This window comes from Eretmochelys imbricata, chromosome 3, assembly GCF_965152235.1.
Source record: "Eretmochelys imbricata isolate rEreImb1 chromosome 3, rEreImb1.hap1, whole genome shotgun sequence".
Classification (NCBI taxonomy): domain Eukaryota; kingdom Metazoa; phylum Chordata; order Testudines; family Cheloniidae; genus Eretmochelys; species Eretmochelys imbricata.
This window is the reverse complement of record NC_135574.1, coordinates 204,104,776-204,129,497: the sequence shown is the minus strand read 5'-3', so window position 1 is coordinate 204,129,497 and position 24,722 is coordinate 204,104,776. Positions and strand designations below refer to the sequence as shown.

Genomic DNA, 24,722 nt, shown 5'->3' with positions numbered 1-24,722 from the left:
TTTAATTCTGGTGTTTTCTAATTTTTCAGCATGTGACTTTACAATCTGAGAGTTCATTTAATGTAGCTATTATGGATGTGATATGTATACAGGTGTTGTTCTGCTTGTACTTTCTGAGAGCGACTCTGGCCAGTTTCCACTACCTTCGTGTGTTTTTACGGATTAATTATTCTACAGTGGTCAGAGTGCCTTTGAGAGGGTGTATTAAAATACAATATTAATATAGTTTATCGTAGGTGTCACTAGGTGGCCCTGTTACACAGTCTTCCAAGTTCTTTTTCTCAACATGGGAGCAAATGTTCAGTCATGAGAAGACAGGCTATGTGGTGGTGTTGGTTTTGGTTATACAAGATCATGGGATTGGAGCTATGTGAGCAGCAGGAGAATTTGCTCTCTGCCTGGGGCTCTGATTACCTTCAGCTCTTGAAGCAGAGTTGCTCCTTGAGAATCAGCTATTGGTGCTGGCCTGAGATTCTTGGAAAGAGGGATTGTCCTGCATGTTGTGTGACTGTCTCTATTACAGGTCTGGGGCATATGTGTGAACAAAATAAGTTACATTTAGAATTAGGCCTGGTTGGAAAATTTTCTGTCAAAGCTGTTTTTCAATGGGAAATTGGGTTTTGGCCTAAATTAAATTTTCTACAAAAAGTGTTTGCTTTCCACAGAAAATTTAGACTTTTTCATAAAAAACCCCAAATATCCAAAAAGTTTTGATTTTTGGCTGAAAATGTTTATTTTGAAATATAGCCGCTGTGCCTTAATGGGAGTTGGTTGTACTTTTTGGGTGTGTAATGTCCCATTCCCATCTATGTGCCAGGCTCCCCAGGGGACTAATGTCTCATGATGCACTGTGGAATATCAACAAGAAGGGAGAATGTGGTGCATCATGGGAGATGTAGTCCAGCTAGGGAGCCCAGCCCATAGAGAAGAATGGTGTTATGAGGTACCTGAATTACAACTCCCCTGAGGCACCGTGGCAGCATTTCTGAATCAAAATTTTTGGTTTTCTCTTTATTATTTGGCTGAGAATTTTTGGTTGTCAGTTTTCTTGCTGAAAAGTTGGAATTTTCCACAGAGGAAAACACCCAACCAACCCATTTTTTGACGAGCACAGAATATCCCCAGATTTGCCTCACTGATTTCTCCACCACTCTGAAGCCAATTGCCAGCCCTTGTCAGTTGCCATAGTGTGGCGGAGGGGGAGCACTGATGTTAGAACAGGATGCTGGTGTCAGAAGAATGGGCAGTAATAGGTTACATCATGTGATCCAGCCTGACGTTATTGATTCATGTGATCCAGGTTCTCCCTTCTCCTCTCCCCTTCCCCCCCCCCGACTTAAAAGTTTGTGAGGGGAAGTTTGTGATGGGGGAATCACTTTACATGTGAACTAAGTGGGTCTACTATGTTGTTTGCTACTTTTAAATATTTCCAGGTAAAATAATTCTGTTGTGTCTTGCTTTTGATCTGAGACCCACTAGCATAGTATTCCTTTGTGCATGCTTTTGCTGCTGCTGTCGTCATCAGCAGGAGTGACTGCATAGACAGTGCACTGGACGTGGGGCAAAGCTGGAAATGGTTGTATTTAGCCTTCGCTCCTTTCCAGAATGTTAAATCCAAACTGCATTGAACCCACCACTTTCATCATCTATTCAGTCCTGATGCACTGAGGGTTAAGAAGGTTTGTGTCAGTTACATTAAATAGTCTGGATTAAAATAAAATGAGGTGAGGTTGGGAAGTCATTTGCAAAGGGGTTTGCAAATATTTTTTAAAAAGAAAAAAATTATTTCTTCTGTTTGTAGGCAAAGCTCGCAAAATTTCTGTTCACTTTGGAGATTTAAATAGTTAAAAGGAGGTGTTTAACTCCTCTTCCTCGGGTCAGCTGTCACAAGATACTTATTTGCTTAAGGGCTGAGCCAACCATCAGGGATGGTAACATCAGTACCCCTACTGGTCACTCACTATATTGCACGTACAGAGGCTAAGCACCCAATGAGCCTAGCTTAGCTGTGGTGTTACTAGCTTATGAGGCCTGGGCAGTTTCCTTCAGTTTCTCGTATAACAGTTCCAGGATTGTGTCTCAAGTAAAATAGCATTCATCTGTGATAGGGATTCCAGCCATTGCTGTGTTTTGTCTGTCAAGAGTAGGAGCACTGGAGGAGGCTACGTGACCTAGTCGTTATAGTAGATTTGGCCAATCAATATTCCTGTTCTAATTTGAGCCTTGATTAATTTCAGATCTTGGTAGTGGTAAAGTGTCCACTTGTGAGTCATAGTGTCGGGATGTAGTTCCTTGTTGCTAGTGAAAATATGCCAAATGAATGTTTCTCTCTGCTTTGGTAGAGAAATTCGTCTGACAATGTGATAGGCTGAGGTTTGTTTGTTTTAGACAGACTGTGTGTCACAGGTTTTCTGTAAAGGTGTATCCACAAGTGCAGGGATTTGTAGGCAATCCCTGTGATGGGTGTGTTTATTGTGAGCTGCTTGCTCAGACCCTGTTCTTCTCCAGCAAGGGTTGGTGCTATTTGAGTTAATTGTTTTGGTGATTAATGTTGGGGTGTAGGAGGAACGTGTGATTACTCTGCAGTCCCAAGACTGGTTTGCGGCGCGTGGAGTTTACAGCTAATCAGCCAGCCATGACACGTGAAAAACAAAGACAAACTGCTCAAACATGAAACTTCATATTGTGTTTTAGACCAGTAGAGGTCAGATCCTGCATGTTTGTTCATGTACAACACCCACTGACTTCAGTGGGCGCTTTGGGTTTCGCAGAGAATGAAAGATCAGGCCCCAAATTCTTCTTCTTTTATTCACATTACAATTGCACCTAGAAGCCCTGACTAGAGCCAAACTGTGATGGACACTGACTGCACATAATAAGACAGCCCTGGCTCAAAGAACTTGCAGTCTAAACAAATACTTATTTGAGTGTAGTTTTCTATACAACTGTGTCTATATAAAACAATGCTGCTCCAAATATCTGAGTGCCTGCTTGTATGGAACAACATCGTTTTACATGCACGTTCGCCTAAGTACATGTATAAAATCGTGAACGTCTTTTATTTTAACAGGAGACGTCTGCTTTCTAATCTAGGTTGTTTAAGCTTACGTAAGTCCTTTGTAAGTCAGCAAAAAAAAACCAACCCACAGCAGCAAGTCTCAGAGCCCAAGTCAACTGACTTGGGCTCTATAGGTTTGCACTACAATAGGGCTAAACATAGCAGTATAGCTGTTCCCACTCAGCCTGGAGCCCAGGATCTGAGACCAACCCCCCTTGCTGGGTTTCATAGTCTGGGGTCCAGTCCAAGCAGGAATGTCTAAACTGCTGTTTTCAGCCCCGAATTGGGGTTTGTGTGTTGTTTTTTTGCAATGTAGTCATACCATCAATCATCTTGGCTGCAGAAAACATAACTGCAGTGAAAACCAAACCCTACATCACAGGGGAACTTTCTTAGAGAATTAAATCATACCAAAGCATCTTGGAGTTACAGTCCTAGCTCTTGTTTCCTCCTCTCATGAAATAGTGAAAAGTGTTCCAGTGTCTCTTATTATTATTCATTTGTATTGCAAAGGCATCTAGGGGCTCCAGTCATGGACCATGACCCCAGTGTGTTAGGTGCTGTACAAACACAGAACAAAAGGATGGTCCCTGCCCTAGTGATCTTACAGTCTAAGTCTGAGACGAGACAACAGATGGACACAGACAGAGAAATGGGAGAGCAGAAGGAAACAGTGAGAGCATATGGGTTAGCATGATCAGTGGTGGCAGCATGCAGCTTGTAAGATTTAAGTTACGAGCAGCAATTTGCTCTAACCTGTACTATAAAGCATTTTGACTTGGGGTCTGGCTCCTATGGTTTAGGTGTGGGAATGATAGGTAATTCTTCGAACTCTGTTTTAAATGCCATTTGTAGTTTGACAAGGACAGTGGTATCGCTTGCTCCAATGTTAATTTTTCAGCACACAAAAGTACAGCCAGCAGGATTCACTGTCACTGTCTCTCAGAACATAGCAACCTTCTTAGTGGAGATGTAGATGGAGGCAAAGTAACATTTTTCTGGCATTCCTCCTGTACTGGATTGATATTGACCAGAAGGCATGTCATTCAGCCTTCAGGCATCCCACATAAATATTTATGTGTCCTTAGTGTAACTTAGGAACAATTAAAAGTGTGTATAACAGGGAGGTTATATCATTTTGTTGGAAGGGAAATGTTGCATCATAGTAGTTGGGTAACTCCGTTAGACCGTTGAATCAGCAAAACAGTGCTTGCAGTCACATGGAAATGCTGATAAAGACCAAATGTACGCACGAATGAGTGATTTATGATTCATTAGTGAGTGAGCATTCTCCTGCTGTAACAAAGATACAGCATAACCAGCAGTAAACTGAATTTTGTAATGAAGTTAAAGGGACATTGGTACGTCAAAAAGGGCATATTTAAAAAACACACACATGCACAGAGTCAAAATTTCCTTGTTTATACAGCAATGGACCTTAGAATATTAAAGCTGATGAAAATTGTACTTTGCATCTTTTTTGTTTTTTTTTTTTTTAATGTTTCTACTCGGCTCAGAAAATAAAACTAAATGACTGTCTTTAAAACATTTCTGATCTGCATTACTCACATCCTAGCACAACATTGCAGGGTTTAGGATACTGGCTCTGTTGGGGACTGTTTTAAATCCAGGCAAATTGTTTTATTATTTCAAGTTTTCAAAAAGGTCTTAAAATATTTAAATTCGTATTTCGATTTTGCTGAGGTTTTTTTCAGCGAAACCTATATTCTCTTCCTTTATTTGCTGCTGTTGTCTGCATTATGGTAGCTGTTGTCTGCATTATGTGTTAGGTGCTGTCCAGACACAGAGGAAGACATGGATCTTGCCCTTAAGAGCCAAGCAGTCTTAAATAAAGGGTGTGAGGAAGGGGATACAGCATCCAAGCCAAGGATCATGGGGAAAGTTGGCTCATCTCTAAGGCTAAGATTCTGTCATGGTTATTTTTAGTAAAAGTCAGGGACAGGTCACGGGCAGTAAAGAAAAATTCACGGAAGCCTGTGACCTGTCCCGAACTTCTACTAAAAATATCTATGATAAAATGGGAAAGGACCAGGCAGCTGCAGGGTGGCTGGGAGCTCTGGAGCCCCCACTACCCTCCTTGGGGGCGCAGAGCTCCAGAATCCCTCTGCCCCCAGCGGCAGAGAGGAGCTGCAGGGTCCCTCTGCCCCCTTCTTAGCGGCAGGGAGATGTGTGAATCCCCCTGCCACCACCACAGTGGGGAGCTGCAGGGCTCCCTCCGCTCCCTGCAGCGGCCAGCAACTGCAGGGGTTCCTCTGCTCCCCCGCGGCAGTGGGGAGCAGCAGCAGGGGTCCCCCTGCTGCAGTGGGGAGTGGCAGGGGTCAACCAGCCCCGCAGCAGCGGCAGGAAGCTGCCGGGGTCAACCAGCCCCGTGGTGGTGGCGGGAGCTGCCAGTGTCCCCCTATCCCACGGTGGCAGCTGAGGCGCTGCGGGGTACCCCTCCTGCCTGCAGTGGCTGGGAGTTGCTGGGTACTCTGCTGCCCATGGCGGCTGAGAGCTTGGGGGCCCGCTGTCTCAAGCGACAGGGGTACCTTGCAGTTCCCTGCTGCGGAAGGCGGCAGGACCCTGCTACTCCCAGCCACCAGGGCTGAAGTCACGGAGGTCTTTGGAAGTCACGGATTCCGTGACTTCCATGACCTCGGTGACAAAACTGTAGCCTTACTCATCTCTAATTCATTCTGTGGAGGGGTTATGAAAATTGTTAAAAGTGATGACTGGGGTGGGGTGGGTAGGTGGGGAAAAGGTGGAAAGGAAAGGAGATCTTGTAGGGAAGAGATGATGTGAGAGGAACAAAGGAGTAGGAGAGGACAGAGGAGGGAATTAGGAAGGTGAGGAAGAAGGGGGATGTTGGTGATGCGACCGGAGCAGAGGTCAGAGTCCAAAAGAGTCTAAGGGCTGGATCATCATCTGGTTTACGTTTGGCTTCAAAGGAGCAGTGTAGTTGGAAACCTGCTGAGGCTCTGGCCCCATGCACAGATGCACCCTGTGATGTAAGGAAGCTGAGAATCTGAAAGCTGTTCCTGGGAACAGGACCCTTCACAGGCTACCCCAGAAGCTTCCTTCCCTGCCCACCCAGGGTATGTCTACACAGCCTGCAGCAGTGAGTCTCCAAGACCAGGTCCACAGACTCGGGTTCATGGGACTCGGCTACCACGCTAAAAAGAGCTGTGTAGACAGCACTCTTCAGTTACCTGCCTCTCCCCACTCTCTTATGCACTGGTTATGATTTTTTTTTTTTAATTCGTATCTGAAATGAGACCTGTCTGTATCGATGCACATTTATTCTGACTAGTCCTTAACTGTTCTATGTTTACTGCTCTCTTTGCTTTTCAAGAGCCTCTTCCATCTTTTCCGGTAGAGCCACGTCATGTATGTGACGAGAAGAAACGGTTTTACAAGCTGTAGTTTGTCCCTGTTCTTGGGTTGTGCGTGCGTGCTGTGGTGGAATGTGGAAAATTAAAGGAACGGGGCGTACTGCTAATATTGTCAAGCCATTAGCACTTGAGAGGCCACTCAGAAGTTCATGGCAGTATAAAATTCAGTGTATTCATTCGTTATCCTGTACATTAAAGAAAAACCCAGCTTGGTTACCTAACGACCAGGAGAAATGAACTTCTCGGACAGATTTGAACTCGCTGCATTCATTGAGGAGGAAGTGTAATGCCAAAGACCACACACAGGCTTTATAGAAAAGCTCATTAGAAGCATCTGTACATACCCTGTAGGTCCAAAACAGGTTTTCTTCAGTCATGTTATCCATGCAGAGCCAAATTTTGGCTAAAATAGGAGGCCCACTTGCATGCACGATTACCACAGTTCCATGCAGAGGTTGGATGTGGGAACTTAGATGCCCAAATGCCCATGCATAGGTACAATCATTGTTACTGTGTGCAAAGGTATATGCGCACTTGTGCATGCAAAAATTAATAAACAAAAAATAATAATCAAAATATCTGCCTGCCACATATGTTCTGATATTTGGCTTGATTGGGAGGGATTTATATACGTACACTTTGTATTCTTTTTTTCATAAGAGAACCCCTAAGAGTGCCACTGAAATAACCCAGTATCCGATGTTCGCGTTTAGAATACTAAGTTAAGGAATGGTACTTTGATTTCTGCTGCCCTCTAGTGATCAATAGTACCGACTTCTGATACATTAGAAATGTATCAAATGGAGGTACAATTAAACTTCAGGTAGTGGAGGAAAATTAGCATCTATACATTTCTGCCAGAAGGCCCAGATCTTAAGCTGTTGCAAATCAGTGGAGCTCAACTGATTTCAGTGGAGCTACATCAGTTTACTCCAGCTGAAGATCCTGATCTGGAAATGTTGCCAAAAGAGACTTGATTGTTCACTGCTTAGCTTATAGTGTGTAGTTTTTTTACATACTGTTGTTCCCGTCAAATGCTGGTGAAGTATTTTTGTGGTTTTTGGAATAGAGTTTCTTAGCCTGTGTTTACATTACAGCTGTGTCAGGGGATCCAGTGAGAACGACAATGCTTTAGAACCGTGGGTTCAACCTGTGGCCCATGGGCCCCTGGGGTTCTGCAGACTATCCCTAAGATTTCCAAAGGAGTCCCCACCTTCATTCAAAAATTTGTAGGGGTCCCCAAATGAAAAAAGGTTGAAAACCACTGCTGTAGAGCTGGGTTATGTTGTTTGAGCATAGACATGACTGTACCTACGCCTGAACTGGGCCAAGACTTTTAATATGAAGAATGTCTGGTGATTAGCGCTGTTGTAAGGTCCTTCATGACTGGGATTTGCTGGGTTGTTTTTTTTTTTCTTCTCCCCCGTCTGAAAAATTCTGGGTTTTGAAAAAGCCATGATTTTGGGTGTCACTGTTTTTTGTTTTTGTTCTCCCTCTCCAGTAGGCACATGTGGGATAATCTGCCGCCCACATTAGGTCTCAGCCTGATCTCTGGTAGCATGAGAGTCAAAATTCCTTCCAGAATTTTTAGAATTAATTAGATTTCTGGCTATTCCTTACATCGATGTTCGTTTGATCCCTTGCTGAGGTGGTGGTTTTAGTCGTTTTCCAGGAAAAAGAAAATATTCACACAGCTGGGGTTTGTTTTTGTTTTGTTTTAAGATGAGAGTGTTGATTTTCCAGGTTGTAGGCTTGATGTGAAATTGTGCTTCCGATTAATCATTATTATCTTTATTCCCAGTGCACTCACTTGATCTTCGACCAAAACACCCCTCAAGTACAATTAAAAAAAAATCTCCCTCTTCAAAGCTAGTTGGCGTGGCTCTGAAATATTTCAAATTTTAATGCTGCACATATACACCTTGGTACAATGGGCCAGATCCTCAACTGGAGTAAATTAGCATTGCTATGAGATTAATGAGGCCACATGGGTTCACAGCAGTGGAAGCTCTGGCCAGTTGTGTTTTGTAGTGTCTGTTAACAAAGTGGTGCAATTGCATGAAATATTAAATGAAGTAGCAAAGCTAAATTATGGTTTATAGAAAATTAATACAAGTAGATTAAGCCATGTGACATAGAAAACCTCAGATCGCCGGCTAGATGAGCGGCTGCGTGTCCCCGTAGCCGTCTGTAATTACTTTTTCAAGAATGTGTTCTACAGAACATTCAACTAAAAATAAACCCAGAGAAAGAGAAGCAGATATCTTATTCTATATGCATTCTAAGGAAGAAAAGTAACCATGGATTGTTTTTAAAAATGAGAATGAGATTTAGAAAGAGCATGTTCCAAAGATTTTTCCTTGACTATACTTACTCTTGACATTGGATCAAGTCCATGGATCCCAATCCAGTAAGGTTGCTGAGCACCCACCGTTCCCATTTAATTTCACTGGGGGTTGTGGGTGCTCAGCTCCTCCCAGGACTGGGCCCTTACTACACACTGCATTCAAACCACCTGTGTTCCCACTCCAGGAAAATGAATCTGTTTCCAAGTACTAAACACAGACTTTATATTCTAATGGCACAAGAAGACTGTGGCTAGATATATCTGCATAATTAATTCCTTGCACACTCCGAACTACCACTGAAGGCAGGAAGAGTTTTGGATGCAACAGGACTGTGGGATCAGCCCCTGGGCCTCCTGCAGAATGCGTCATTTGGCCTTTCATGGCTCTGATTTTCAAATGCATATTTTTCGGCCAGTGGTCTGCTCCAGTCAGGCCAGACTGTCACCTGCATTCTGCTCCCATGCATGGGAGTTAATAGGTATAAGAATCCCCTTTGTTCCTTGGCACGGATTGCCTGCATTGTGGGTAGCAATGAGGGAAGGGAAAGTAGAGCAGCCTCCACAGGGCATCAACTCTTTCCACACATGGGTGAGAAGTGGGGGGAGCCTTTGCTCTGCCATCCTGTCGCAGCAGCCAGTGCAGTTGTGCTGCTGTGCTAAGGGAGGTAATCCATGCTAGCCGCATAGCTGGCTCAGACTATTCCCCTCCCATTCTGGAGTAAGGGAGAGCCAGGAACCAGACTGTTACTCTGAGTCACAATAGTCATGTTATTCCCAAAGATGATATCGTAGCCAATACACCGAAAGCTCTTGATTTTGCATTCATCGTTTCCTTTGGCTGTGAAAAGAGGTGTGGCAGAGAATTCGTACTCTAGAAGAACATGTTTTGTGTGTGTTTATAGTTAGATTGTAGCACTGAGGATATAAAAACCGAGTCATTGCAGTCCCCAGTGCAAACTGTGCAACGTTGGAATTTCCATGGAACAGAAATTGTGGCTCCTGACCAGCTCCAACCTTAGCCCAGCTGCTGAACAATCAAAAGGTGAAATCTTCCTGTGCTCTGCCTCAGAGCCCAAGGGCAAGGCTCACAGCCTAGTGTGAAGATGAACTTGCAGTAACCTTCCACGCCTGTAACTTAGCTTTGTATCTTTCCATCCTCTATGCATGCCCCTGGCAATGGTTTTGGAAGGTGCCATGTTTTTCACTGAGCTACAGCAGGGATTAATGACGTTTATGGACCTGCAGTTGTGCTGTGCTACAGGAATTGTGCTGAACATCCAACAGGAGGAAGATGTCTGCCGGCCGCTTTCACAGAGAGACCTTCTGTCTCTTCCTCCTGCTTCTCCGCCCTACGAAAAAGCATTACAGGATGGTCGGGTTCAGAAAGATGGTGTCCCAGCGGGGACAGATGCTTCAGTGGTTTCCTGGGCCTGATTCTTCACCCAGTGACACTGATGTTATGTGGGTGCTGCTCCACTGATTTCAATTGCGCTACGACAGAATGGGTGACCCAGAATGGAGAATTGGGCCACGTACGTCTTTGATGGTGTGTCTATCACAAGCATCCCCTTCCTGAGGATACTTTTTGGGGGCTGCTAAATGGATGGTCGGTGATTTAAAAGAAGGTTGAATGACCCCTAGCAGCACATCATGCTAATGTAAATTGATCTCCCTGTGTGGGCCACTAGCTTGATTTCCCTTCTCCTAAGGTGAAAGGGGGCTGGGTGAGGAGAGCCCAATAGAAAGGAGACTCTTGAGGTGGAGCGTGGGCCATGGGCTAGCTAATAGGGTGTCTCTTTCCCCTCCCCATGCTTTGTGCAGTTAGTCCCTGCCACAGAGAGCTTACAGTCTCTGTTTGGCTGAACAGCATCGAGCAGAATGGGATCTCTGAGTGCTACTGGAATACAAATATCAGCACCTTGCACTTCTCTCTGATGAACTCGTTGGCCAACTTCTTAAAGCACTTTGTTGGCTCTTTATCAAGCCCTCCATGGCCAGGGGAAAGCTGCTGGGATGTGGGGTTGGGAATAGGAGTAGTAAATACTCTAACATAACTCTCATGGTCTAGGCTAGTACAATGTAATGTTCACACTAGTTATTAAGGACGTGACAAGGCCCTGGTTCAGATTCTGGTTGTATCTAGAATCAATGAATAGCGGGTCATGCATTGTCAGTTCAGAACTCTGCAACACATGGGCAGCTGAAAAGGTGGGGACAGCATGAAATAAATGGAATTTATCACCAGAATAAATAACACGAGGCAAAGGTTCGGTATTAGATGTAATATTCATGTCAATAATGAATTCAGTAAAACAGGACTTTAAAATTTAAATGAAGGTGACACAATTTCCAGTAGGTCCTAGAAACCAGGGGCCTCATTGCATCATTTAGGTCTCACTTATCATAAGAGCATATTTTGGGCCTCCATTGCTAAGGGATTTTTAGCAAAAGTTTTTGGTTTCACTGTATCATATCCACACCAGGTTGCATGGTGACTTTTCTCTACCGGCTCCAAAGAATTTTCATTGGGTAGACTGGTAAGTCTAGTCTTCTATTCTAGATAACGGTTTTTGGACTAATTTTGCTTATCAATCCACACACGCTTCTGTTTCTGGGAGCTTCACTGATAAACATTCCACATTCGTAATTTGCAACTAGTGAGCCAAATCCTCAGTTAGCGTGAGTCAGCATAGCTCCATTGATTAATAGGTTCTTGTACACTTAATTGATTTCAATGGAGCAATGCAGGTTTACACCAGTTGTAATTCATACACCATGGACTATGAAGGAGCTTGATATTCTTTCTGATTTCGATGCCAAAATTGGAAACACTGAGCAGAATCTATGATTTGGGTCAAAGTAGCTCGTGAACATCCCAATGAGCTCAACATTTGATTTTCTCTTTTGGTCCATGATGGAAGACAGAGGAAGTGCTTCCATTGACTTTGCTGGGCTTTGGATTAGGCATTTCTAAGGTCTTTAGAAACCCATACGCTTGGAGATTTCTTACTAATAGGAACACCGTTGGTTTCTAGTGATGTAGCTGAGAGGGGGAACAGTCCTTTAGTATGCCAACCACTGCAGATAGGATTCCAAGTCTTTGCCGTTTTCCTGTTCTAGAACTCTGCCTGTGGGGGTCATTTTTGCTGTTATCCCTTTCCTTTCCTTGCAGTTTTCACTGTCTTGTCTCCAACTCTATCCTTTTGTTCACACTTCATTGATTTTTCGAAACACATCAACCTTCCTGTTATGGCTTCTGGGTAATGTGGGATCTTCCACTAGAGGGCTATCAAAACAGCATGTATCTGTTTACATAGTTTGCCAAAAAATATACACTGGAAATCCTAGATGTAATTTGTCTCCGGCACTGTACTATTTTGTATTTGTGCTGCATCTATGAGCTGATTCCTAAGTTATCAACTATTATTAATTTTTGTTCAAGGAAACACCACAGTTTCAGAGTAGCAGCCGTGTTAGTCTGTAGCCGCAAAAAGAAAAGGAGGACTTGTGGCACCTTATAGACTAACCAATTTATTTGAGCATAAGCTTTCGTGAGCTACAGCTCACTTCATCGGATGCATTTGTCTTTGCTTTTAAAGACCTGCTGCAGTGAATAAGGCATTTTCAACAAAGCATGGCTTGTGTCTTATCTGAGTTTGCGACTGGTATTCAGTTCAATTCTAGCCTTTGGTATATGCTGTTTGTCATATTTTTCAAAAGTGGATCTATTGCAGGTAGCTCTGGGTTATTACTATTTAGCTAGAGGCTATGAATTCTGAAATGGTAGAGTTATTATGTGAAGAAAATCCTTTGATGCTGGGGAAAAAGATCAAAAGACCATAAAAGCGAGGCGGAAAAAGAAGAAAATCTATGAGATCGTGATTAGTGGGGAGCAAAAGGATTAGTAAATGTCCCATAGTGGAAATTAATTGTCTCCATAAAGTGTCAAGATGTAAAACTGCATTTAGAGTTCATTGTAAAAGAAAGTAAACCCTGTGCAAATGCTCCTAAGAAGCTTTTAGGATGCGGTGTGGCCAAATCTCGTGATTTTGTTGTGAGATGCACGTTTGTGGGTTTGTTTTTTTTCTTAAAGCCCAGCTCCAGGAGTTATGTGATTGTGAGAATTTTAGCTTTAATTTATTTTATATATACTTCTAGCCCTCAGGGTTGCAAAGAAAAGCTGAAAAATGTGACCCTTAAAGGCTCAAAAAACAGAAGGCAAATACAAAGACCTCCAAATTATTATATTTAAAAAACCCAAATCTCCTGTTTTTTTTTTTTTAAGTGGATCTGACTCATGATTTCTTTGAATGCTTGAGGTTAACAACACAGAGGACACCTGCACGTAATGCCAGGAGCTGCGGTACAGTAGATATGTGTATATATACTGCCATTTTTTCTACCCTGTAATAGGTATACAACACTGTGTCTGCCATTGGGCATGTTTTGGATCATTTAATCTTATTTTGCATCATGGTACGGGTGCAACAGACCCTTTAGGCCATTTCTTCTTTATATTTATTTGACCTGTCACTTCAGCACCTCCCATTATAACCTATCTGTGTTTGTCCCACATTGTACAATTGCAGCACCCTAATGTAATTTAGACTGCCATGATGCTATTATGGTGATGGCTTTTAATGTGGCTGTGAGGCGATTTTGTACAAGTATATGCCAGCCAACATTAGTCTCTCTCTCCAGACCGGTGAGTGAGCACTGGCTGTCTGTGTAAGGAGGAATAAATACTGTGACAAAGTTCTTGCTCTGCCTTGGTGGGTCTTGCGCTTATTGGCGGATTTGCTCGCCTTGGAGCTTCACGGCAGCCCTCAGCTTGGCCATTTTTCTGAACCCACAGTCCAGGTCGACTCCTCCTGTGTCTGACCAGGAGTTGGGGAGGGAACCCGGGCCCGCCCTTTACTCCAGGTTCCAGCCCAGGGCCCTGTGGAATGCAGCTGTCTAGAGTGCCTCCTGGAACAGCTGTGCGACAGCTACAACTTCCTGGGCTACTTCCCCATGGCCTCCTCCCAACACCTTCTTTATCCTCACCATAGGACCTTCCTCCTGGTGTCTGATAATGCTTGTACACCTCAGTCCTCCAACAGTCCACGTTCTCACTCTCAACTCATAGCGCCTCTTGCTCCCAGCTCCTCACACACACACCACAAACTGAAGTGAGCTCCTTTTTAAAACCCAGGTGCCCTGATTAGCCTGTCTTAATTGATTCTAGCAGCTTCTTGATTAGAACACCTGCAGCCAATCAGCCTGTCTGTCTTAATTATCTCCGGAAGGTTCCTGTTTGTTCTGGAACCTTCCCTGTTACTTTACCCAGGGAAAAGGGACCTACTTAGCCTGGGGCTAATATATCTGCCTTCTATTACTCTCCTATAGCCATCTGGCCTGACCCTATCACAATACTGTAAATAAATGATGGAGAACATGACTTTGTTCAATTCTTTATGGGCTGCTCTCCCACCTCCAAAGCACTAGTGCAGATGGCTTGGAGATGAAAAATAATAGGGCAGGAACATTAAAGCAGTTAAAGATGTTTGTTTACAGAAGAGTGATGTGTGAGTTTGCAGTATACATACCTAAAGTCCTCAGATCAGTTCGGTCATGTCTCCTTGGTCCACTGTTGTTAGATATTACAGAAGGCAAAGGAGAACATAAGAAGGCCTCAAGAATTTAGTATGCGTCTCCCAAGAGTTTGGTCTTATACCAGTGCAGTGCCTGAATGAACACCCTTTTGTTCTGTGTTTGTTCAGTTCCTCGCACAACAGAGTACTGGTCCATGACAAGGACTCCTAGCTGCTTTTGCAACACAAATAATTAATGACCATAAAATGCAGGGGGACTGCATCACTGTAGCTCTTCTGGTGCAACACCTCCTCCCCAAACTCAGTCAAGACATGGCCAAACAGGCAGTCCCTGCCCTGGATTAGCATTAGAAACTGTTTTCTGGGTTACACCATTTTGTAAATAGAATTCTTATTTCATGTTTAGAGTAGGAAGTTTCTACTGTAGTTCTGCTTTTTAGGCTCTATTTTAAATGTTTTTTCCTTTTCCCTTTGCACTGCATTTCCGTGCTGCACATGTCCTTTTTTGTCTATGCTGAACATCCTGTGATTCTAATAATCTGAAGTAAAGGGTTCCAAATTTCCTCTTCTGATTGGGCCTGGCTGGCCTTTGGAGTATGGTAGATCCCAGAAGGGAACTTCCCTCTGACAAAAGGAGCAGAGAATCAACTGAACTCTCTACATATGGAAGGGCCCACCCACACTGATCCCCTTTGCAGCATCAGGACCCTTGTCTGCAAGTTGTTTTTGTTTTTAAATCATTTTAATTGGATTATAAACTCCTCAGGGCAAGGCCTATGTCCCTAGTTGGTTGATACGTGAATAAATAATAACTTAAGGCAATGATTTGGATTAGTAAATATAGTTCATTATATGTTTCTTCTAGAGCGTCACCCTAATAAGTTTTATCCAAAGGCAGTCCAGATTGGTACTGGTGTTTTGAACCATTTGGAGACACTTTCAGGATGTGTGGCTTTCTCCCTAGATATGAGTCACAATCAACCAGGCCTGGAAGCCCTGAGTGCGTGGATCCTCATAGCCTGGTGTATCTGGTAAGATAAGGGGCCATATTGTGGCTGGTCGCAGGAGGAAACAAGTGTATTTTTTTGCTGCCAGAACTAATTTGGCACCTGATAACAACGAGGAGGCCTAAAGGACCCTGAGGCTGACGACCAAGTGAACAATCCTGGGGCAGATGCTCCCAAATTGTGGTGGATTTTATAAAAGAGGCAAATCCTTTCAAGTGTTTTGTCCTCCCTAGCAACGTCACCTCAATCTCGCCTGGATACAGCTTTAGCGAGCAGCTCCTCATCCAAGTACTGATGAGTGGAAACCAAGAAAGCCATTTACTTCATGTGATTATAATCTAAAGAACAGGATGTTCCTGCAGGGAGATTTCACTAAAAAATCCGATTGGTAACATGGCTCCTTATCCTTCAGCAATATTGTCGCTTGAGGTAAGGAGTTCAAGCATCAATAAAAAGGAGCTAGATGGGATGGAAACATAAAATTCAGGGAAGGGAAACAGGAAATTAAAATCTCTAGTACAATGTCCTACTGTAGCAGCTAAAAAACCTCAATAATAAAATGAATCAAAACTAATTAGATATTATTTACAAAACCAAGTAACTTAAGGAACAATTGCCAATGTTATTTAGATGCTGTCTACTTCTTTCAGGATTTCAGGGTTTTTTTTCTGGTTATTAATAAAGACAATGATATAGGAAATATTTTCCATGTACACTGAACATGGATAGAAGTTCCATCTCGATTAAGCACCTTAGGCAGGATATAGGTTGCTTTAGCTGAAATATATCCTCTCCTCTACAGCTACGTTACATTTTAGGTGCTGATTTCCTACGTAACTTTGTACATAATTGCTTTCCAACACTGATGTCTGACTGTTAGTAAATATATTTCATGCATCTTCCATCCAGGCATCTAAAACATTCTTTACAAACATAGGGCCATAGTGTCCTCTGTGCACACAACTCCCAGCTAGGGGACAGGGCCTGTGGAATTTCCATTGTACCCTTCTGCCAGCAAGGTGTTCAGAGGTATCAGAAAATTTGGTCCCGACACCCAGGTGTAGTGCAGGTTTGCCCTGTCCCCCTCTCATGGCAGGACCACAAGGAGGTTTATGATTCTGCTATAGCCTTTGAGCTCATAGATCTGGGTCTTTTATCTCAGGCTGTACAGGCTCCTGGTTTTAGGTCCAGAGAGTCCAGGATTCAATCCCTGTGGCTGATGACCCACCCAAGGGCATTGTGTTGTTTGGGGATCCCCAAGGCTTGCAGAGGTACAGGGATGAACAGAGCTTCTGTTCTGTGCTGCTTGGAGCTACAGTTCTGGCTGCTGGAGCTAGAAGTCTACTTCAAGGGGCTGGGGGCATTCTGCAGCGCAGAAGGGAACCAGAGTAAGTTCACGCTGATGGGGTCAGCATTGTGGTTCCCCCCCGCCAGATTTCCTGTGGGACCAGAAGGGGGATGATGCTGTAAGGAGCATCCCACCAAGCCCGTGAGATTAGAAAAACGGGGGGGTAAATGATGCCACAGAAGTGGCTTTCCCCCTCATCCATTTCCCTTCCCTACTAAGCAGAGATCTGGCAGGAAAGTCAGCAAGAGTCACCTCCCTACATTCTTGCCATAACAGCCCCTTCTGATGTCCCAGTATAAACTGGGCTGGATTTTCATGTTACACGGCTACAGCCCAGACGGTTTAAATGCATATGTTAGTAACAGCACTGATTGAAACTAAAAACACTTCATTACAAGCAGCTTTTGAATGAATGCCTGAAGATTTAAGGAAGGAAATAAGGCTGAGTGAGCATACAAGTTACAGCTAAGATGGCAAGGGTTTTTTCCCTTGGAACTGCAGCATTTCCATCTCAGGCAGATCCAAGGCTGACTGCTGCCTTTGGCAGTTTGGAAGGGACAGTCCTTCATTAAGTTCAGCTGAGACAGAGGAGCCTGCTTTGATCTTGCATCTCAAGTATTCTCACCCAATGAAGAAGGCCCTTTGGAAAATGTAGTCAAAGCAGATAGTTTTAGCTCTCATTCTAAGGGAGCCTGGCTTATTTTCTCCTGTTCTCGTCTATGCTCTGTCTTTGTAGCTCTTTGTTCAAAGAGCCTTCAGGAATTTTTCTCTTACCCTAAAAGTTCTCTGAGATTTTCGAAGCCATGTAGGGGATTTAGAAGCATTTTCCGTTAATTCCAATGGCAGATGTGTCTAAATCCCTCGATCGCTTTAAAATGTCAGCCCTCCAAATCTGCCAAATTCTTCTTTGCACAAGTGACCTCACTCAGTACACATTACAGTAAATCCTATATCAACAGGGGCTATGGAAGAAGATAACTGTTCTAAAGAAAATACGATGGACCAGATTCTGCTCTCAGCCATGCCAATCAGTGGAGTTACTCTGGCTTTACACTAGCGGAAATGAGAGCAGCATTTGACCCATTAAGTGATTCAGATGCTTAAGAACTTGCTTTAGACACATGTGTATGACCATTGGAGGTACAGCGAGCCAGAAAATGTCCCTTACACTTCCCCTCCCCACATTGAAAATTTGTGTCTAAATTTTTCATTAATGATTTTTATGCAAAAATTTAAAACCAGAAAGACTTCTGCTAAAAACTGATGGAGGGAGGCTGTCAGAATGGATTCACCACTGGTGCACCCCTTCTGGCTGGTATAGTGTAGCAGGCTCTCCTTCTTCAGCACCCCATGCTGACAGCTGCTCCATCCCTGCTGTGGTCTGCTTCTTCTCATGACTCCTCCCTCCATATTTAGTCTCATCCTGCCTGGGGGAGACAAAGGATCTAATAAACTAAAGTCACATCAACGTAACTCCTCACCCTGGTTTACTCTTCTCTAGACTCTTCCCCCGGCCCCTTCCCAGGCTCTGCAGAGTTGTCTTCCCAGTCTGATGCAGAGCAACGCCTCCCTGGCGGCCTAGCTCCAAAGTCAATAGTCCTTCTCCCCGTCAGGGTGTTTCCTCACCACCTCTTCCAGTGGAACAGATAGGGGAACACAGGCCCTCCCACTCCTGTGGGTTCTAGCAGAGGGAACCTGTGGTGAGCATATAAGGTCTGTTTGTCCAGTCTCCCACCCCACTGCTACCTCCCTGGGCTTTTTCCTTCCTCAGCCTGTCCGCAGGCCTCTCCCACAGCCCTGTCCTGGGCTTACTGTGCATCTGCATCCCTCTAGGCTCTTCCTCCACTCTCTCACACCAGAGAGTTCCTGTGTAACGCCAACAGACCCTGGTCATCAGTGGGTGGGATCAAACCTCCGACCTCTAGAGTTTAGTGCATGAGCTAAAAGCCTGCTGGCTCTTAGCTAAGACTGTAGAGAAGACTCATTTTATCTCTCTCTCTAAGTGGTCTCAGTGCCACCAGATGGGACAGAACACCCATCTAGGAGATGTGTGGGTTACACCTGCAGAGTTCTTTCCCTCTCTTCCTGCAGCCTCCTTCTTATCTGGGCTTCTTCCCTTTATGCTAACCCCTCAGCTCCTCCCCCAGCTGGGAATCCTCTTCACTTGGACCTGGCCCACCCCAACCAGGTCCCCTAATTGAACTCTCCAGCTCCCCTTTCAGTGCCAGTGTAGGGTTTACACCCCATCACAGAGTCAGTGTATCCTAGGACTCCCTGGCCTTGGTGTATCATGGGAGATGTAGGCTGGCTGGGGAACCTGGCAATAGAGGAGAATGGGGACATGAGGCAGCTAAACTAGACCTCTCCAGTGGTGCTGCAGGAGCATATATCCAAACTGGAATAGCTGTGTGTGTTTAGCCATTTGGGTTTTTGAGCCCCCTGCCAAAATAAATCAACTCTTCACAGAACAAGTTTCCTCAGAACCCCATTTTCCATTGAAAAACAGTTTTGATGGGAAATTTTTGACCATTCATTCGGGTTGGTCTAAGCTAGACTTTTGTGCTAGTTATAGAATGCTTCGTTAAATGAACCACTTCTTCAGCATGTTCCACACATCTGACCATACCCTCAAATCACTCTGGTGAGGCAGGTAAATATAATCGCCACTTTACAAATGGGGCAATTTAGGCTGTCAGATGAACTATACTCTGCTCTATCCCCTTGTATTTTCTTTTTCCTGGTAGACCACAGGGATTTTATGGCCCTAGACGATAATTGCAGGAATTGCCAGATCAGACCCAAGGCCCATCTAGTCCAGTATCCTAGTTTTCTTTTGCTTTTTTTGTTCTAAAAAGAAAAAAATAAATGCATGCCCTGAATCCCTGAGTTATTCAAGTAACCGAAGGGGAAACATCGTCGGAGTATGTATGTTCACATTACATTGACATTCATTCCTGGCATGGTGTTGGTGGATTCTCTCATTAGTGTGTTAGATGGCATTGTCTGGGGTTGCCAACGTGTCTTTTTGTACAATAAAGCTGCTCCCTGTAGCTTTGCATTATGTTTTTCTCTCGGCCTTGTGACAGTGCAGATTCTACAGAAATGACCCAAACTGGGTGTTATCCATGCTGAGCAGCCAGCAAGTTATAAAACATAAAATTGCCAAGATAACCTTGCTGGATAAAATGAATGCTACCTTTTCCTGCAGCTTTTAAACTAGCATTAATATTTCAGAGTGTCGGCTGGGTCATTGAAAAGTGGCTTGTAAAGTCCTATTAGAAATAGAACTAATTTTTAAGCCACAATATTGTGAAGGAGAGGAATGGCTGCAGTGGGGGCTCAGTGAAAAAGGGCAGTGGGTCTCAACCATGTCCATGTTTGAAGACCCTTCCTTTCCATACCAGGACCCCCACTGTTCCTGCCGGTCAGGACCCCACTCCCATTTACTGGTATGGGAGGGGGAAGCCCCGACACCTGTTTGTGACCCTTTCAGGTGGAGAACTCCTGAATAAGGGCATATGGATGTAACCTGACATAGGGTGATATTCAGTGCCAATTGGAGTCAATGGGGATTGGCTCAGACCCAGGAAGCGCTGTTTGCATGTTTTGGGTCCCATCCTGTAGTGATTACTATTACAAATAGTTCTTATTTGCACAAAGAACGCTATTGAATTCAGCAAGACTACTCACGTAGCAAGGGGTACCGGATCAGATCTCTGTCAAATTCCTGGTCCCAAATATGTAACTGCAACCAGACATCTCAAGGGAAGTTGAACTGTGCTGTACAACTCCGCTATGCGGAGTTGTCAAATGGAAGGACCTTTTTAATCTGAACCTAAGTGCTGTTTGTGTGTATTTAATTGGTTTTCCCCTGTGGAAAAAGTGCGTAAGTGCAAGATTAGTTGCAGAATATTACAGTACACAGGTGGTTACATTGAGTAGTCAAACAGTTTAATGGGACTAAATTGTGGGGCCCAGCTAATCTCCATCCAAGAATATTAAAGGAACTGGCACATGAAATTTCAACTCCAATAGGAAGGATTTTTAATGAATCCGTAAACTCGGGGTTTGTACCCTACGACTGGGGAATTGCAAATATAGTACTGATACTTAAGAAAGGGGGGCGGGAAGGGATCCGGGGCCTATAGGCCCATTAGCTTGATCTCCATTGTATGCAAAGTCTTAGAACAGACTGTGCAAGAGAGCGTAGTTAAGGACATAGAGGTAAATGGTAATTAACTGGGATAAAATACAACATGGTTTTACAAAAGGTAGAGTGTGCCAGCCCAACCTGGTCTCTTTCTTTGAGAAGAAAACCGATTTCCTACACAAAGCAAAGGCAGTAGATCTAACCTACCTGGATTTCAGTTCACATGGGAAATTATTAGTTGCATTGGAGAAGATGGGTATTAATATGCGAATTGAAAGAGGGGTAAAGAAGTGGTTAAAGGGGAGGCTACGTGCTGAAAAGTGAGCTGGCCGGCTAGAGGGATGTTGCTAGTGAAGTTTCTCAAGGATCAATCTTGGGACTACTTTTATTTAACTTTTTCATTAACAACTGTGGCACAAAAAATGGGAATGTGCTAATAAAATTTGCGGATGATACCAAGTTGGGGAGGTATTGCCCATATGTAGGAGGCCCAGAATACCACACAAGAAGATTTGGATGACCCTGAAATTAATAGTGCAAGGTCATGCATTTAGGAATTAACAAGAAGTAGATTTGCTGTAAACTGTGGATGTATCAGTTGGAACTGACTCGAGGAGAAAGACCTGGGTTTACGAGTCGATCACAGACGACTATGAGCCTCCATTGTGATGCGGCCATGAAAAGGGCTAATGCAATCCTAGAATGTTGGGGTTGGTCCTGCTTTGAGCAGGGGGTTGGACTAGATGACCTCCTGAGGTCTCTTCCAACTCTAATCTTCCATGATCTGCTGAAATGTTTCCAGTAGAGAAATAGAAGTGTTAGTACCATTATATAAGGCACTGGTGAGACTTTATCTGGAATGCTGTGTGCAATTCTGGTCTCCCATGTTTAAGAAAGATGAATACAAACTGGAACAGATGCAGAGAAGGGCTACCAGGCTGATCAGAGGAATGGAAAACCTATTTTATGAGAGGAGACTTAAGGCTTGTTTAGCCTAACAGAATGAAGACTGAGGGGAGATATGATTGCTTTCTACAAATGCATCAGAGGGGTAAACTCCAGGAAGGGAGAGAAGTTATGTAAGTTAAGGGCTAATGGGGACAAAAGAACAAATGGATATAAACTGGTCATCAGTAAACTTAGGTTTGAAATTAGATAAAGATTTCTAACCATCAGAAGAGTGAAGTTCTGGAACAGCCTTCCAAGGGGAGTAATGGGGGAAGAGGGTAAAAAAAAAACCTCCCTTGTTTCAAGACGGAGCTAGATAAGTTTACAGTGGGGATAGTATGATGAGGTTGATGCGATTGCTTACAATGGCATATGGCTATTAGCAAAAATCTCCAATGGCCAGGGATGAGACACTACACGGGGAGGGCTCTGAGTTACTACAGAGAATTCTTTCCCAAGTGTCTGCCTGGTAGGCCTCACCCACATGCTCAGGGTCTAATTGATTGCCATATTTGGGGTTGGAAAGGAATTTCCAGCACGTCAGATTGGTAGAGACCTTGGGGGGTTTTCACCTTCCTTTGCAGTGGGGCACAGGCCACTGGCGTATTCTTTGCAACTTAACAGGTTTCAGAGTAACAGCCGTGTTAGTCTGTATTCGCAAAAAGAAAAGGAGTACTTGTGGCACCTTAGAGACTAACCAATTTATTTGAGCATAAGCTTTCTGAGCTACAGCTCACTTCATTGGATGCACCTATGCAAATTGGTGAGGATTTTTACCAAACCTTCCCCAGGAAGTGGGGTGCAAGGGTTGGGAGGATTTTGGGGGGAAAGACGTGTCCAAACTACGTTTCCCAGTAAACCCAGTTAAAGTTTGGTGGTGGCAGTGGATCCAGGGGCAAAGGATAAAGTTAATTTGTACCTTGGGGAAGTTTTAACTTAAGCTGGTGAAAGTAAGCTTAGGAGGTTTTCATGCAGGTCCCCACATCCGTACCCTAGAGTTCAGAGTGGGGAAGGAACCTTGCATCCGATGAAGTGAGCTGTGGCTCACGAAAGCTTATGCTCATATAAATTGGTTAGTCTCTAAGGTGCCACAAGTACTCCTTTTCTCTTTGCAACTTAGTAACTCGGCCAGAGGTTAGGGGTCTATTACAGGAGTGGGTGGATAAGGTTCTGTGGCCTGCGATGCGCAGGAGATCAGACTAGATGATTATGATAGTCCCTTCTGGCCTTAAAGTCTATGAGCATATTTTATTTTGTAAAGCATGCTTTTACTGTAATTGTGTATGCAATTGAAGTACCTGTCCATGCAAGTAAACAGATGTACATGGATTTACCACCTAGATGCAAATACAGTCATGGCAAATATGCTTGCAGTTTAGGAAGAAATGTACACATGGACCTCCATCTGCAGGGATCTGATACTCTAGTGATGAGCACAGCAGAAATGCCTAGATTGAAAACCTGGGTCCTTGAGTCTTTTAAAAACTGCAAATATGGCTCTGCTGTTGTTTCCACAATCTACCTTCTGTCCATATTTGCCTCACACATAAATAGCTTTCCTCTCTGATTGTCTCAGAGTTATTCTTCCCATCACTGCTATGTGCCCATCCCTTATCCTCCATCTTGCATCATGTGCTGTGTGAAATCTAACCAGCAGACCCACACCAAAGAGTTTTGTCCTCTAGAGTAATCCAAGGAACAGATTATTTTATGTTGATCAACACCATCCCATTGGAGCGTGGGTATATACATGTCTCTCCCTCCCACTCTATTTCGTGTTCTCTTATGTAATTCTGTATAGTTACTGCTGATGTGGCAGATAGTGTCATTCTGATTACTTATTCATGTAACTCAGACGTTCTGTATTACAGATTTATGGGCATGTCTTATGTAACTAGCATAAGTCGGGGCATACAGTCCTGAGATGTCTTGTGTATATCTGAGTGTTGTTAGGACCAAGAACTGCATAAACCTGGTATTTCAAAATAACCTCATATCCTAAGCTATGATGTGATGTCTTTCAAATATTGCATTCGCTTTTCTGAGTATGTGCATGTGGTGCTTGGTAGAAGTCTGCTGTTTAAGAGCCAGGGAATGCTGCTTAATAATTATGGCAATGGACTGGGAGATGGGTCTTGTGTGTTCTATTCTTGGCTCTTACCCAAGTCACTTAGGGGTTGATTTTCAAAGGCACAACTCTGTGTAAGATTCACTCTGTTCTGGGTCTCGGGTGCTGAAACATGCCATTTAGCCTCCTTAAAGGAAGTGTTTCACTGCAGCCCAGACCATTCTGTAATTCCAGCCCTTTCTCTGTGAGTTACTTCAGGTAAGGTGTCTGTGTGCTATGAGACAAAGCTGTAACATAAGGAAGGAATGCATTAGGAAGCAGCCATCATATTACATATTTTCAGCAAAGGGGAAAGTAGCAAGAGAAAGGAGAAGCCTCTGTTCAGATCCTCCCCTGGCCTCAGGTCTTCTTCTGACACATTGCTTGACTGCAGGGTTTCCTTGGAGTTGCTTCGTGGTGGCACTGGAAAATGAATCCGCCATTGGGGGTGGAGTGAACCTGACGCTGGTAGAGGGAACCTGACGCTAGTGGAGTGAGAAGCAGTGATTCTCATTAAGCTTCTTTACAGAGCTCCTCCGAGCTGAACTTCTAATAGGCAGATATTCTTAGATTCCGTTTAATGGATGGGGAGGACTCCTTCAGGCCCAACTGAGTAACAGCACTGGGTCCAACACCACTGCAAGAGTAACTCGTTAGCTGCAGCCAAGTTGCACTCTGTTAGTCAGTGGTTGAAATGAGGTTGTAGGGGGAAGCCACTCATTCCTGTACAGGAGAAAAGCTTATGCCTGATCAGACATTGTATGGGTGTGT

The 24,722-nt window shown here is 44.0% G+C and overlaps 1 protein-coding gene across 5 annotated transcripts in view; it reads left to right on the top strand.

Annotated features, from left to right (window-relative positions):
- SHLD1 (shieldin complex subunit 1) overlaps positions 1–24,722 on the top strand; it is a 68,735-nt gene that overhangs the window by 6,640 nt on the left and 37,373 nt on the right. The window lies entirely within an intron of this gene.